The sequence below is a fragment of the Melospiza melodia genome, chromosome 1 (assembly GCF_035770615.1).
Source record: "Melospiza melodia melodia isolate bMelMel2 chromosome 1, bMelMel2.pri, whole genome shotgun sequence".
NCBI classification, from domain to species: domain Eukaryota; kingdom Metazoa; phylum Chordata; class Aves; order Passeriformes; family Passerellidae; genus Melospiza; species Melospiza melodia.
In genome coordinates, this window is record NC_086194.1 from 128,957,580 (window position 1) to 128,971,666 (window position 14,087).

The window sequence follows — 14,087 nt, forward strand, 5'->3', positions numbered from 1 at the left end:
GACAGAATTTTGACTCTTGCTAGAAATATCTTGGGATCTGGAACTGTCAGAACCTCTTTTTTATGTCTTCCTTTTTCCCTTCTTGACTTCTGCTCTGGGAGCGCAACTTCATAATGTTCTGAAAGAAACAGCTAACTGTACATGAATGTTGCAGAACCAGCATGTTTCTGGGATATGTGTTATCCAGCCCTTCAATTAAATTATTTTTGTTTCTTTAGATTTATAGATGGTATACTCACAGATAGATGCACAGTGTGTAGTCATCCAGCACTACTGCACATCTGTTACTGTATTTATGCAACATTTTCTTTCTCTCAAAAATAGAAAAGGGCTTGTGTTGTAGCACATAATATTAAAACACGACTTCCCTGGCTGCAAAAGTAAGTTTCTGCCTGGAGTGCATCAGGACAATCCAATACATAGACATCTTGAGGAATCCCCTGTGACAGGAAAGACTAAATTTTGTATGCTAATTCCCAAATCTCCACAAAATCTATGACGATGAAGAATGCTATGCCCTCCATTTTCATATCCTTTCCCTTCTGTTATTTTCAAGGTTGAATTCATTATGCCACCATTTCCTTTTTTTATCTTTTTTCTTTTTTTTTTTTTTCCCCTTCTTTCTTTGCCTCTTTGGAATGACTTTGGGGAGCTCTTAACAATACATGTCAAAATGTAAGGGCTGCACTGCATTGTGAACTGTTTCTCTGCTGACTCATCTGCCACAGCTAATCAAGACTTTTTGGTCTACATACTGCAGCATTTTAAACCTTTTAGCAGTAAAGCAGTGCTTTTTTGCTCAAAAGCTTTTAAATTATAGCACATGGTGGGTGGTTGATAAGATTTTTTTTCCTAAAGTGAAAATTCTTTTCTTGTTATTGCTACCTGGTGTCATGTTCTATTTATCAAGTCACAAAGTCTTTAGTGTCCAGTAGCTATTTTTTTTCTGAACTGGGGAATTGTTTTCCTATTTAGACAGTCCCAAACCTTTTCAGTTTGGACTCAATGGCACCTGTGCCATTAGTGACATACAAGCCTATTCTCTCCTTGTCCCACCAACAAAGTAGAAAGAGGAACTTGGTCCTCAGTGTGCATACTTCAGGAATGAAGTTGGGGACAGGAAAGATTTCAGGGAATTTTCTGGGTACAACATTTTCAGTTCATTGTAGCTACTTGAGTGAGGAGACAAACAACCACAACTTCCAAGATTTTCTAGTTTTATGCTCTCCCTGCTGTTCTGAATTGTCTGTATTGTCCTCATTTGTCTGGAAGTCTCAGCAAGTATTGTCCCATCCCGTACCTTCAGAGGGGACTCATATGACTTGAACTAAATGATTTTCCTCACCACTTTGGCAGCTGGGAAAAAAAAAAAAAACAGGGGAAAAAACCTGTTTGCAAAGGAACAGTATGTGCAGCTTGATGAATGGTGTAGTCTCTGTATGTTGCTTCTATAGAATATCTCAAATGTTGTGTCAGTGCTTTGTGTTTTCAGCAGTCTTCCTTTTAGGCAGCTCCTTCCTACAGGATGAAATAAGATGAATATTGTTTCCTTTGGGATTCACAGAAACTGTATTCACTGTAGAAGTAAGAATAAACTGTATTTAGGACCTATGTTGTGTAACTGCTCATTTTGCAGTGATTTTTACCACCACATTTCCCAGTACTTAATTCTGAAACTTCCTTACCAATTCACTTTTTCCATTTGGGGAGTGTAATAAAGAGATGATTTAAGGATTTTATGGAGATATCTGCATTAAGAAATACAGCACATGGTCACTCAAGACTTTTTTTAGGGGGTCTAATATTTGCTTCTGATTTTATGCTTGTAAAAACAACCCCAAAGTGGTTATTTTATAGATACAGAAATTTAAATTCCTGTACTATCTAATATATCTCTTTGACTATTATACTTGAATAGAAGCTATACCTTGAATTACTATTTGTTTGATTGCAAAATGACTATTAAAAATCTCAAGACATTTTTGCAGTGGTGGGGAAGTGGTGGATGTCCCACCTCTTGATGTGCTCAACACCTGGTTGGATGGAGCTCTGGACAACTTGGTCTAGTGAAAGGTGTCCCTGTCCATGGCAGGGAGGTGGAACACAATGGTCTTTAAAGTCCTTTCCAACCCAAACCATTCTATGATTAATTCTATGAATTTTGGAGTGGGAGTAAGTTATAGATGGCAGGGTACAAGTAGATTTTAAGTTCTTACCCAGTGAATTACACAGACTCTTTGCTGCTACTTAGAGATGATGTATGTTTCTGATGCAGTTACTCTCTTTTCTCTCTCCAATTTCCTATAATCAGAGTATGAGAAATTTAAAGATACCTCTATTTTTATTTTGGAGGTATTATGTATTTCTGGCTGGTGTCTGTGCTCCACAGAACTGTAGTCTTATTTACTTCGGCAGCCAGGAATCATGAAATCCTAGGACAAGAAAAGAACTTCAAGAAAACATCTCATCCTTTTGTTTGTTTTACTGTTATTTAAAGCAAATGCCATTCTTTGGTCTTCTCTACTCTGAATTAAACTACTCATTTCCTTTAGTCTTTGCCCATAGGCCATATTTTTAAACCTCTGATCTTTTTCCTTTTTTTTTTTTTCCAGACTCTCTTCATTGATCTATGAGTTTATTGAAGTATACTGCTCAGGACTAGACACAATATTCTGTCTAAGGCTATAGCATTGAATAAAACATTGAACAAAGCAGAGGGATTACTTCACATTTCCTTCCAGTCACAGTCTTTCTCATACATCCTGCTGTACAGATTCTGAGGCATTTGCCTTTTTCACAACAGCATGACACTGTTGACTCATGTTCACTTTGTGACCCTTTACAATCCTCCATTTATTTTTTCACAGAACTGTCTATAGACTGTTATTCCTCATCCTGTATTTATGTAGTGAATCAATCATGACTAAGTACAGGATCATGCTTTTACCCCTTCTAAATCTTGTAATATTTTCTGTCCATATCTCTGATTTTTTAAGATCATCTTGAATTCTGTCCTTGTCCTCCGACATTCTTTTGGTTCCTCCCAGGAAATGATATCTGTTAACTTAATAAGCCTGCTCTCTGTTCCTTTTAGGTCATTAATGAAAATATTGAATTGTTTTAAACCCAGAGGAGATAGACTATTAGAATGTATCCTGTTAGGTATGTGTTTCTGATGAAAAACAAATTGAAGACATAATTATGCTGTCCTAACATACACATATAATGGTTGACTGAGAACGGAAAATATGGTTTTATTGTATCAGTTAAAAATTTTATTGCTATTTGGGTTCAAAACATGGATAATAAATATTCTTCCAAAAAGGTACATTCATTTGTGTAGTGAAAAGATTAGTTTTCTAATATTTCTTTGTGTCTATATATTTCTTTTAGGGCTGCTACAGATTTCATCCATGACCTTGAAAAGCATGCCATCAAAACTGATGTTGAAATTTACACAATTTTGTGAAACATTTTGGTATCAATAAACTGCTATTAAAAAACCAAAAAAAAAAAAAAAGGTAAGTTTTGAAAGGTTCCAAGCAGCTGTAATATTTGTAACTCGACTTCTGATTAAATAAACTTTACACTAGGTTACAGAATGTGCAATGTTATCCAACAAAATAAGACAAAATTGAAAAGAGGAAAAATGGATTAATTTCAAGGAAATCTTTCTGACAATAACATCAATGGCTGACATTAATATCAATGCCTCTGGGCTCTCACGGCAAGATATGGAAAATTCTTTGTGTTTCTGCACATGACAAAGAACTTCAGGGCCCAGACATTTTAGACTTAAGCGGTCAAGTATCCAACAGGGACCAGCTGTGCCACGACAGGCAAATGAGCCAGTCTGAGGTCACACAGAGAATTAGTGCAGACACTTCACACGTCTGTAGCTGCTAGAACCAAGGAGCACATGACCTCCATTAGGCACTGAAAAGAAGGGAGTCAATTCTCCTGAGCTCAACATAGTTCAGTCCCTGAAATTGTCCACAAGGCTTATTACACAGCAGATTTTGTTTTAATTTTTTTTTATTTTTTTCCCATAGTTAGGAATTTAAAGCAATGGTCCTTTTTATTTTTTATTTGTTTGAGGTAGTCTAATTTGTATTATAGCATGTTTATAATAAACCTTTATACTGTGTGAAAAATCTTCACTGTTCAAGTTTAAAAAACCATAATTCCTCTTTGAGGAGAAAGAAAGAGTAATGAACACCATACCAGTGACTGTAGCTTGAAGAATCTACTTTGAATATGTGAAGGACTAGAAAACAAAAAAGATTTTTTCATAAATGTCTGTTACAGGTTGTTGTCAATTTTTCCCTTTATTTGCTGCTCGCAGCCAACAGCCCTACTCTTCCTACTCTTTATATGCTATTTTAAACTAAAAGTAGTAAGAACAAGAGATAGAACAAACCACATGTGACAGCACACTTACTGTGCTATTAGGAAAAGTATTGCAGAAATGAGGACTATTCAGGATCGTACAGTGGAAAGTAGTACATTACACATAGGAGGACAAAGCTTTTCTGATTTGAGGAAGTGTGAATTTAGCCTAGCTCCAGATAACCATGGTCCCAGAGTCACAGATGTGCGTTAGCACTATGCTGGTTTCTAGAGGAAGGTCTTGCAGGGTTAGGGATCTGCAGCTAGAGGCTGGAAAGAAGGTGGTGAACTATGAGAAATATATGCCACTGACCTATTTTGTAGCCTGCTCCCTGCCTAGCTGCAGAAATTCTGGCGCTCAGATATATTCATCAGTTTTGGCACAGTTCCTCCCAAAACCTCAGGAATCACCTTTAAGGAGGGAGACTGAGATTTCTGCCAGCTAGAGACGGCTATTTTGGGTGAGGTTGAGGCTGCAGGCAACCCTAGAGATGTTTTTCTTTGGTGGATGGGTGTCTATTCCTGCACTACTCATTTTTCATCTAGTTTTTTGTGCTTGAGCAGTCTGTGTCTGAATATCCTCTGTAGTTGTGTAAGGAAAACTCAGCTCTGATTACGATTTTTGTAATTCGACTTGATTTGAATGATGAAGAAAATGAGAATATAGATAGAAAACCTAAGGAAAGTTTTCATCAGGAGCAGTTAGCATATGGGGTCTTTGTTCGTATTTTGTTTTCCTGACATGCACACTAATCAATTTCCATTGTTTAGAGTCATTTAATCACAATTTTATTTAATTTTATTTGATGTACATATTTTTGAAGTTATAAGGGAAATTCACATAAATTGGATCAGAATTTGTCCTCCTTCCTGAACTTCACCTGTTTTCATGGTAAACTTGTCAGAAAAAAGACTGTATTTTGCTAAGTATTTATATACAGTATGACAGAGTAGGTCTGATCTCAAGCTGGACCCTAGACAGTACTGTAATGCAAATAATAAAGAAAGATTTTGCCAACAGAGAGCCTACGTAAATATTTATATATCAGGATCTATCTCCCATTTTTATTCTTTCCTTTAGAAGTTTAGAGGGTTCTTTACTAGTCATTCAAGTACTAAATATTTAGCATCAATTCATATGAAAGTTTCTTTGATCTTTTTGTAAATAAACAGGCTCTGTTTCTTCCATAGGACTCTTTCTTGAAAATGATTTCTTTCATCAAGTAGTTTGTTGCATCTCTGTGAACATCAGTTCTGCTTCCTTCAGAACTTCAAACAAATATTTCCTGCACGTTTACAGGAAACATATTAAACACTATAAATGGCAACCTGCCTTGCACCTGATTCAATAGTTAAAGTGAGGTGTGCACAACAGAGTGACACAGTGCTCTCCTGGCATCATGGCAGGTAAGCGTGGTATATGGGATGTCTTCCATAGCAATGTGAACAATACACTTACAGACATAAGAATATTTTCTTTATGCAACCTGAATGTTTAATCATTCATGGTACAAACCTTGCAATTATAGTTTGCCTTTGGTTGCCAATAATCATCCTGGCAAGACCCAAAAAAGCAATAACAAAAACTAAGATGGCAATTCAAGTGCAAATGTCTTATAAATGGGAAGGTAAGCAAAAAGAAATGTAACAAACTGGGAAAAGAGGAAGAATAGAAATTCCATTACAATATGAGTTCACCTCTGCAAAATTTTCAGCAGAGTATTTGTTCCTTCTCCAAAATAGGTTGTAGTCTCAGAGGCCTCATCTTTATTTACTTTGTTATCTGCATAAACGCGTGGCCAGAATCTGGTCTTCAGTATCTTAAATGTGATATATTGGGTAGGAAGCCATGGATGACTCTAGCCCTAGAAAACATAACTTCAAAATGTGTGTGTTTTCTGCAGAATAACTAATTTTTGGAGTCTCTGAAAAAAAAAAGGTTTTAATGAGGTGGCTGTTTTCCCAAGCCATCTTTGTAGAACTAATTTGTATGATTTTCCTCTTCAACTTGTTATCAACTCTGCAAATTTTGACTTATCAGGAGGATATGTTGAAAGTTTTATGTGGACCTGCTGCTTTCTTATAGAACAAACCAGCCATCTGTAAAGCCAATTTTTATAGCTTTACTGGCTTTGAATGGTCTTCTTTGCACTTAGAATGCTCTGAAATGATTTTAATTGAATCAAAGTAATAAATTATAATGTCTGGGAGACTCTGCCATGTAATTGTTTCTCTTTGTACTATTTACACTCCAACTCAGTCATCCTGTCCATCGTCTTGCTTTGGAACTCCATTTTGGCCCTGTAATTCATTCACTTCACAATCAGTCAAAGCTCTGCTATATAGTTCTAATTTTGTTAAGTGATATGAATATTGAACAGATGAGGTTTATTATCTTTGAATGAAGGCACTCTTTATTCTTCCTGTCTTAAGACTCAGTTAATATTCTGAATAAATACACAGCTTCCAAATAGGTACACAATTGGCCTTTAGTTAATCTTCAACCAAAGAGATTAGGGACTCAAGCCTGTTTGAACCTGTAGATCATTTGAATCTACAAACAATTTTGGTGCTTTCCAGTTTCTCTTCACAAGAAGCAGCTTTTCATTTGTCACTGTCCAAAAGGGGAATTTTTCTATTTACTGAATGAGCCAACACACACAGAGAATATGCATGATTTTACAACATTTACATACTTAACAAACACAACTGAGAAACCTGCACTCTCTCTGTTTCTAGGCTATGTAGACAATGTTTATATGTCATGATTACCATTAATTCTCAGTTTGATTTCAGTGCTCAGGTACTTTATATTACTTGGATAATGAATGACTAATGGATCTCTACAGCCTTGACAAATAGACTAAATCCTCAAAAGACTGGAAAGCCATGGAGACAGGACCAGTATTGGCTCCTAGTCTTCAGTCTGGGAGTAAGACTTACGTAATGGTGAACACATTTTGAAAAGGGTTGTACCAGAGGGCTAAATGTGCTGTTCCCAGAATACTAAAAGAGAGTAGAGGCTTAGATTTTTTGGATAGCCTGTCTTTAAAGCAGACATAAGCATTCATCAGTATTTGAATCACCAGTAAACTGAGGTAGGAGTGAGGTACAGGCAGGACTGCTGAAGGAGTACAGTGGGAGTATCACAGCTGAGCAATAAATGGGATGTTGCACTATGCAAATACACTGTTGAAAATCTGAAGAATTGTTAGCACATGTGTAAGAGATTTAACTGCCCCAAATGCTGTTAAGATCCAAGAAGGACTTTGCCCACTGCAGCAAACAGTGCAAAAAAGCAACTGCTGATCTGCTCCCTCCACCCACCCCCTGCCTGAATATGCCTCCTGGATTCTGAGAATTTGGATGTGAGTTAAGCCTTGAGATAAGATAAAGGTGGTACTATTGTCCAATTGTCTTAGATTTAAGGACAATTAAACAAGACTGGAGGAGAAGAATGTACCCACAAGGAAAGGTAGCTCAGCAGCTGTGCTGAAAATTAGCTCACTGACTCAAGACCTGAGGCCTGGCTCAAAAGAGGAGGAAGACTGAGCATGGGACTGATTAGCATTGGAAGGGAGGGAATCATTTAAATGATAGGATAAAGAGAAATGTTAGCTGGTGAGCATTGATTGCTTTGTTTGCTAAAATGTATAAATGGTGAGTTTTGAGTGACCTTGGGATCCCTGCCACTTAGAAGACCAGAAGAGGACCAAGAGGATGCCATCTGGATCCAAGGGTGGTGGATTGTTTTCTCTTAATCTTATTCTCTAACACTCTATTTCTTACCCTGCTCTCTTTTTTCTTTCTTTCTATCTCTCTCTACGTCACATTAATTGTTAAATAAAATCTATACGATTGACTTCAGCATATAGTCTTATTTGCCCCTTAATTCAGGCAAAAACATCTTTCTAATAATTGTAAAATTGAATTTTAACAGTGTGTTATAAAGATCCCTTCCCTAGAACAATTAGAATTTATAAATGTTGTCTCACTGAAACACTTGGAAATGTAGACCATGATGTCTCTTATCAGTCTTGTGATTCATAAACTCTTGAGCTTTATCAGGAGCAGGACATAGCTCTAGAAGAAATCTTGGATTGATCCAGGAAAATAATCCCAGTCTTCCTACAACAGTGTATTTTAGGGCCTTGATATCATCCTGTAGTCTGTCTCCTGAGTTTTGGTGATAGCAAAAGTAAACATGACCTCACTTTCTAGAGTTGTGGAAAATGTAATAATGAAAGCACCTATCCATTGACTTGTCAGTTCACAATCTCTCATTTTAAAAACAATTGTGTTAGGAAGTTGACATACTGACATATTTGACATTAAATTGAATGTTTGGAGTTATTTCATTTTCCCTCTGACGATTACTTTTTAAAAGCTGTGTTTGCTGTTTGCTCATGTTGAAGTCTGTGACTGAAAATGTGTGTCACTGATGGTATAACATGTAATCAAAGGCATTGTCATGCTTTGGATTATGGTTGTTTAAGCTCCAGAGAGAGTTTTGCAAGTACTATCACTATACTGTGCAATATCATTCATCTAAAGAACATTGTTTATACACTTATTGAATATAAATATGATATGACTGTAAAGTTTCATCATTTTTTGTATTATATTTTTTAATTTCCACTGTTTTCTTTCTTCTTCTACAGTATTGTCCCAGCTGCTTCTGCTGACCTCTCAGTATGAAAACAGTTTCAGGGAGGTCAGTAAAATGCAGTAAAGGTTTGCTTTTCAGAAAGACAGAGGGGTTGGGTTTATTGGTTGAAAGTCTTCAGCTGAAAGACTAGTTTCTTTAATTTTTCAAACTCCTCGTTGCAATAAACTGTTTGCTACACAGTAAATCTCCTGTTAACATGGTTTCTGAGGCCACTTAACCCACAGCAATCACACTGATGGGCCAATGCTATCTCTGGGATAACTCTATTAAGAGCAGTTGGATTACACTGGTTTTGGATTACATTGTGGTGGATTAATCTACAGCAGGGGAAATAATTCCTCAGTATACTTCTGAAAAGATGCAACTTTCTCAACACACTGGATTCAGGGAGTCTAAAACGGCAACAGTTTCAAAAATACATGGTGGTAGATGGAAAGAACTCCTGCTTTTCAGCCTCCTACGTCCCTGCTGGTCCCTCCCTCTCCTAGTGACTTCTCAGTGCCCTCCTTCCTCCTTCTCTCCTGCTGCTGTCAGCACTGAGAAGTAAATGGGTCAAGCCAGTAGGTCACTGACAGTGCAGAATGCACCTCACCATGTGTTGCCATGAGCCATCCAGGATTACGTGCTTAAGTTTCTCAAAGCCTGTTTCATAGGCCCTAATAAAAATCTGCTCTTGATAAGACAGTGGAAAGAGGGAGCCAGAAACAATGTGCATATTTTAAAGATTAGGATGGTTTTCAGCTAATAGATGTAAAGAAAATATTAGCAAAATTTCTGATGGCAGCTCTTATGAAAGGATTTTCAAAGAGTGTTCCTTTGTTCCTTCTCTTTAAAGAGGAAAAAAGACCCTCTAAAGTCCAGCCACTCACAGCTCAGGGTAGTCGTACTAAATGGGGAAGAGATCAAACCTTTCACATGCTATTTGGCATCAGCCCCATCACGTTATGTAACATGATGTCTTGTCACAACATAATGCACTGGGGAGGAATGACAAAAGGCGTTTTTCACAGCTACATTTGAAGAAGCCACAGCACTTCAAACAGGCAACTTAATATATTTTCTTGTTAAAGGACTTGGTCTAAGGACAGATTGAAAATGTGCTCTTTTCCCAAGTGCATCTGTAGAAATATTTTATTCAAACATAGCTGCATTTTATAGATGAGCATCATAACACATAATGTCTTTACACAGGAAGAATGGCTGGGTGTAGGTACATATGTCTTTTAGTTTCTATGGGTTTATATAACAATCAAGCTGGTGTGTGCAACATACGGAGTTGCACGTGCTTAATAACTATGGATTAACTTTTGGGATTACTTTGAGTGTAGTGATCCCTAGTGCAATAACTGGTTTAATGGTTCTACCACAAAATTGAAGTTTCAGTAAATTATATTTCAATTGCAGTCATCACAAAGGGAGAGCATTTGTGGCAGTGGCAACTTGATCTGTCCCACAATCCTTTTCATAATGGTGACAACTATTTTTCCTGATCCATCAGCAGCCCTTTGCTGACTGTTCTCTTCTGAGCCACTTTGCCCTCCCCTTTTTCTCACCTATTTTACCCCCTTGTTCCCTATGCTGTTCTCCGCAGTCACTCTGGATGCCTTTCATCATGTTTAAAGGCTTCAGTAACAGCTTTTCTTAATTCCATGCAGTCCACATCACAGAAATCAGATGAGAGCATTAGCAATGGAGGTTGACTTGAATCTCCATCAAGATTACAACACTTGAACTTGGTTGCATCTAGTGCTGATGTACCAAAGAGCTCCTGTTCCTTGGCAGCTGCACGGTCTTGTCACCTTTCACTTATCTTCCCAGCAGTGTTGTGTCCTTTGTCACGCTGAACTGCCATTTCTGGAAATGTCACCTCCTCAAGCAGAACAATTATGGATATAATGTATCAGTGCCAAGAATGAGTGATTCAGTAATTCACTGGTGCTTGAAAATGTCAGTTCTAGAAATACTCATGCTTTCCTTAAGTTCGATTGTGGCTCAGGCATGTTAGTCCAAAAAGAAGGGACTTGAAAAGTGAGAGAAATACAGAAAATTCTCTATCTTTGATTTCTATAGCTACCTAAGCCTTAAAAATAAAAAATCCTAGAATACTTGCAGAAAATTTTGCTTTTGCTTTTGAACTTGAAGAGTGAAAATGAGCTAAGTTTGAATTTTTAGCTTTTTCATCACAAAGATCATTTGATTGCAGGCAGGTTGTTTATGAGACTGAAGCTCATTGCTATTGAAGTAAGTGATTCCAATAATCTTAGATCAAATCTACTTGTTTATTTTATATTTCAACTTCTTTAGAGTCAATGCTAATTTTCTTTCCTTGAAACATATTAAAATCCTTTTGCATTAAGAAATTAAATTTTAGAGGGAAGATATAGTAGGTGGTCCATATTTTCTCTTTCAATATGACTAGTAAAAAAAATGTAGTGATAAAAAATACCTCTGTGTTTTCTTTCTAACTAGAGGGGAGGGAAGGGAAAGAAAAGTCAATACTTGGCTGGAATCATGAGCAGCTTGTTGGCTGAGTAAATCAGTCAGGAGCCCTGCAGCTGGTCAGCTTCACCTCACCGATAAATGTCACAACTCACTGCTGTCAATATGAATTACCAGAAAAGGTTTCCTAGGAACTAAGGATGAGGGAGCTCTTTTCCTTTGAATGAATTATATGGGCCAAAATAATACTGATACATTATTAGAATAGGTTACTCTGACTAGCCAATTATTTAAATGCACCCCCAAAAGCAAGACAAACCATGGAAAATATTGCAGGTCAGGTGAGAGAATGCAGAAAATTTATGATTTTAGCTGTGGCTTGAGAGGTTAGAATGTTTAAAATTGCAAAGCAGGTTTGTTTTAGTTTTCAGTGCTAGGAAAGGTATCTGAGGAAGCGTGAGCTTTCTATACAAAATGAAGGAAGGCAAGCAGTGTTCAAAGTTATTCCAGAAAGATTTCTTGCCCCAAGTCACTCACAAGGTGCTTAGTGCAGCTCCGGCAGACTTCCTTATGGGAGGGCGTATGGGCAGCTCCCCCAGCACAGCCTGGGCCCACCACCTGCGCTCAGGAGAAGGAGGCACCCACTGAATGCAGGCTTTTTTTGTTGTCCCTCTGGAATGAAAGGAGGACTGTGAAAACAGACAATGATCCCAAATTAGTTTCAGTCACAGAGAACAAGGAGCACCCACCCATCTCTGAGCTGGCTGGGCGGTAAGCGCTTCTGACATTTGTTACCAGAAATAACAGTGTGTGGGTAGCTGCCTCAAAACAGAATAATGCAGATTTTAATCGCTTCTTCTACACCTTGTCCTCATGTATTGTGTGTTATGCTGCGCCCAGTTGTAGCCATTGGACATGACAGGATGTTGACATGGCAACACGTTATTTGGGACAAAACAATAAAATGGTAACAAATGAAAAATGCTATTTTTATGTATCTGCAAAGCATATGTCCAGCATATACTACCAGCAGTTACTATGCTGGTCAAAAAATTGAACTCTCTTTTCACAGAAAATATGTTATGATGACAGATATAAAAGAAAGCCCATAAAAGACCAAAAAACCCCACCCTTCTTGCGAAGAGAAAGACTTTCTGAAAATTGAAATGGGACATTTATTTTTATTAAAAACCTTAATTTAGGAATGATGAATTATTTTCATTTCAATAATATCTGCTATTTTTATTCAGTGAGACAGAAAATAGAACAGAACAGGGTAAAAATATATAAAAAAGGTGCTAATATGAGTGGTTTTTTTATGCTGAACAGAACCTGAAAAAACTCATAGCTAAACAAAATGCTCACTCACTTTGGATGTTTTATTTTTAACACAGTTTAAGAAATGCTACTGTATTATTAAGGATACAAAAACAATACAAATCAGATGCACGATTTGTAAATGAAGACTGTCAAATGCCCCAATGCAGATATATAAAAATGAAACATTACAACATCATTGTAAATTTTCTGAAAGGAATTATTGGTGGAATCAAGAATGCTTCTTTGGGAAGCATTTTGATTTTGAATGCCTTAAATATTAGAAAATTGTCCTATCAAGTTTTTCAAGCAACTCTCTAAATCCTTATCCTTATGTAAAATATGGTAATGCACTTAGCATTTGATCCAGCATACCTACTTAAGCCACACATTTTCCTACAATATTCAAACCAAAATCCAAGTCAGAAAGCATATTTCCACTTCATTAAAATAATGCTTTTTGACTTTATTCAAATGAATCAAGGAAATAATGAAGTTTTAGGCTTTCTTCCCAATTGCTTTGAGCACCAAAGTGGACAAGTACATTATTTTGATTATAGTAAAATTGCATTTCTCAGTGGAAATAAATGTTCCAGCACTGCATGGAAGAAGATAGCAAAGGATGCAAAAATAATGACTAGTAAGGCAATTTGCTTGACAATACAACAGGTTCTGGTACACTTAGGCCATTTCCTTATTTATCTGTTAAAACTATCTGAATATCACCTTTGATATCACATGGAAATAAGCAAGATAAATTATAGACTAGAAATGAACACAGCTTTTGCTTAGTGTCCTGAGGCTTTCCTCTGCCCACAATATTGCTCCCAATTCACTGCTTTCCTCTATGATTTCTAGGAATTTAACAATCCAGTCAGAGACACAGAACCAGTTGGCTGAGGCTGACCCCCCTGAGCCCCTGGATTATGGCACATGGGTGTTTCTGCAGAGAAACACGGCCACTGACATTCCCCAGCAGGTGTCAGGTTCTTTGTGGTCCTGCAACAGAGCATGCTGATATACCAGAGATGCTGAAGAACGACAGCTCATACCTGCTCAACAGAACCAATGTGCATGTTCCTTAGGGTGTGAAAACCTTTATCTCCACCTACTTTTGCAGTCAGAAATGCAAGAACTCTGTCTGCGCACTTCACTGTCCCATTAGGTGGTAGCAGCTTCGCAGCTCGTCCTTTTCAATTAAATTTACATCTGCCCTGATCTGATAATGCAAAGTATTTAGAAAGGGATTGACAAAACTACGGAGTAAGCAAGT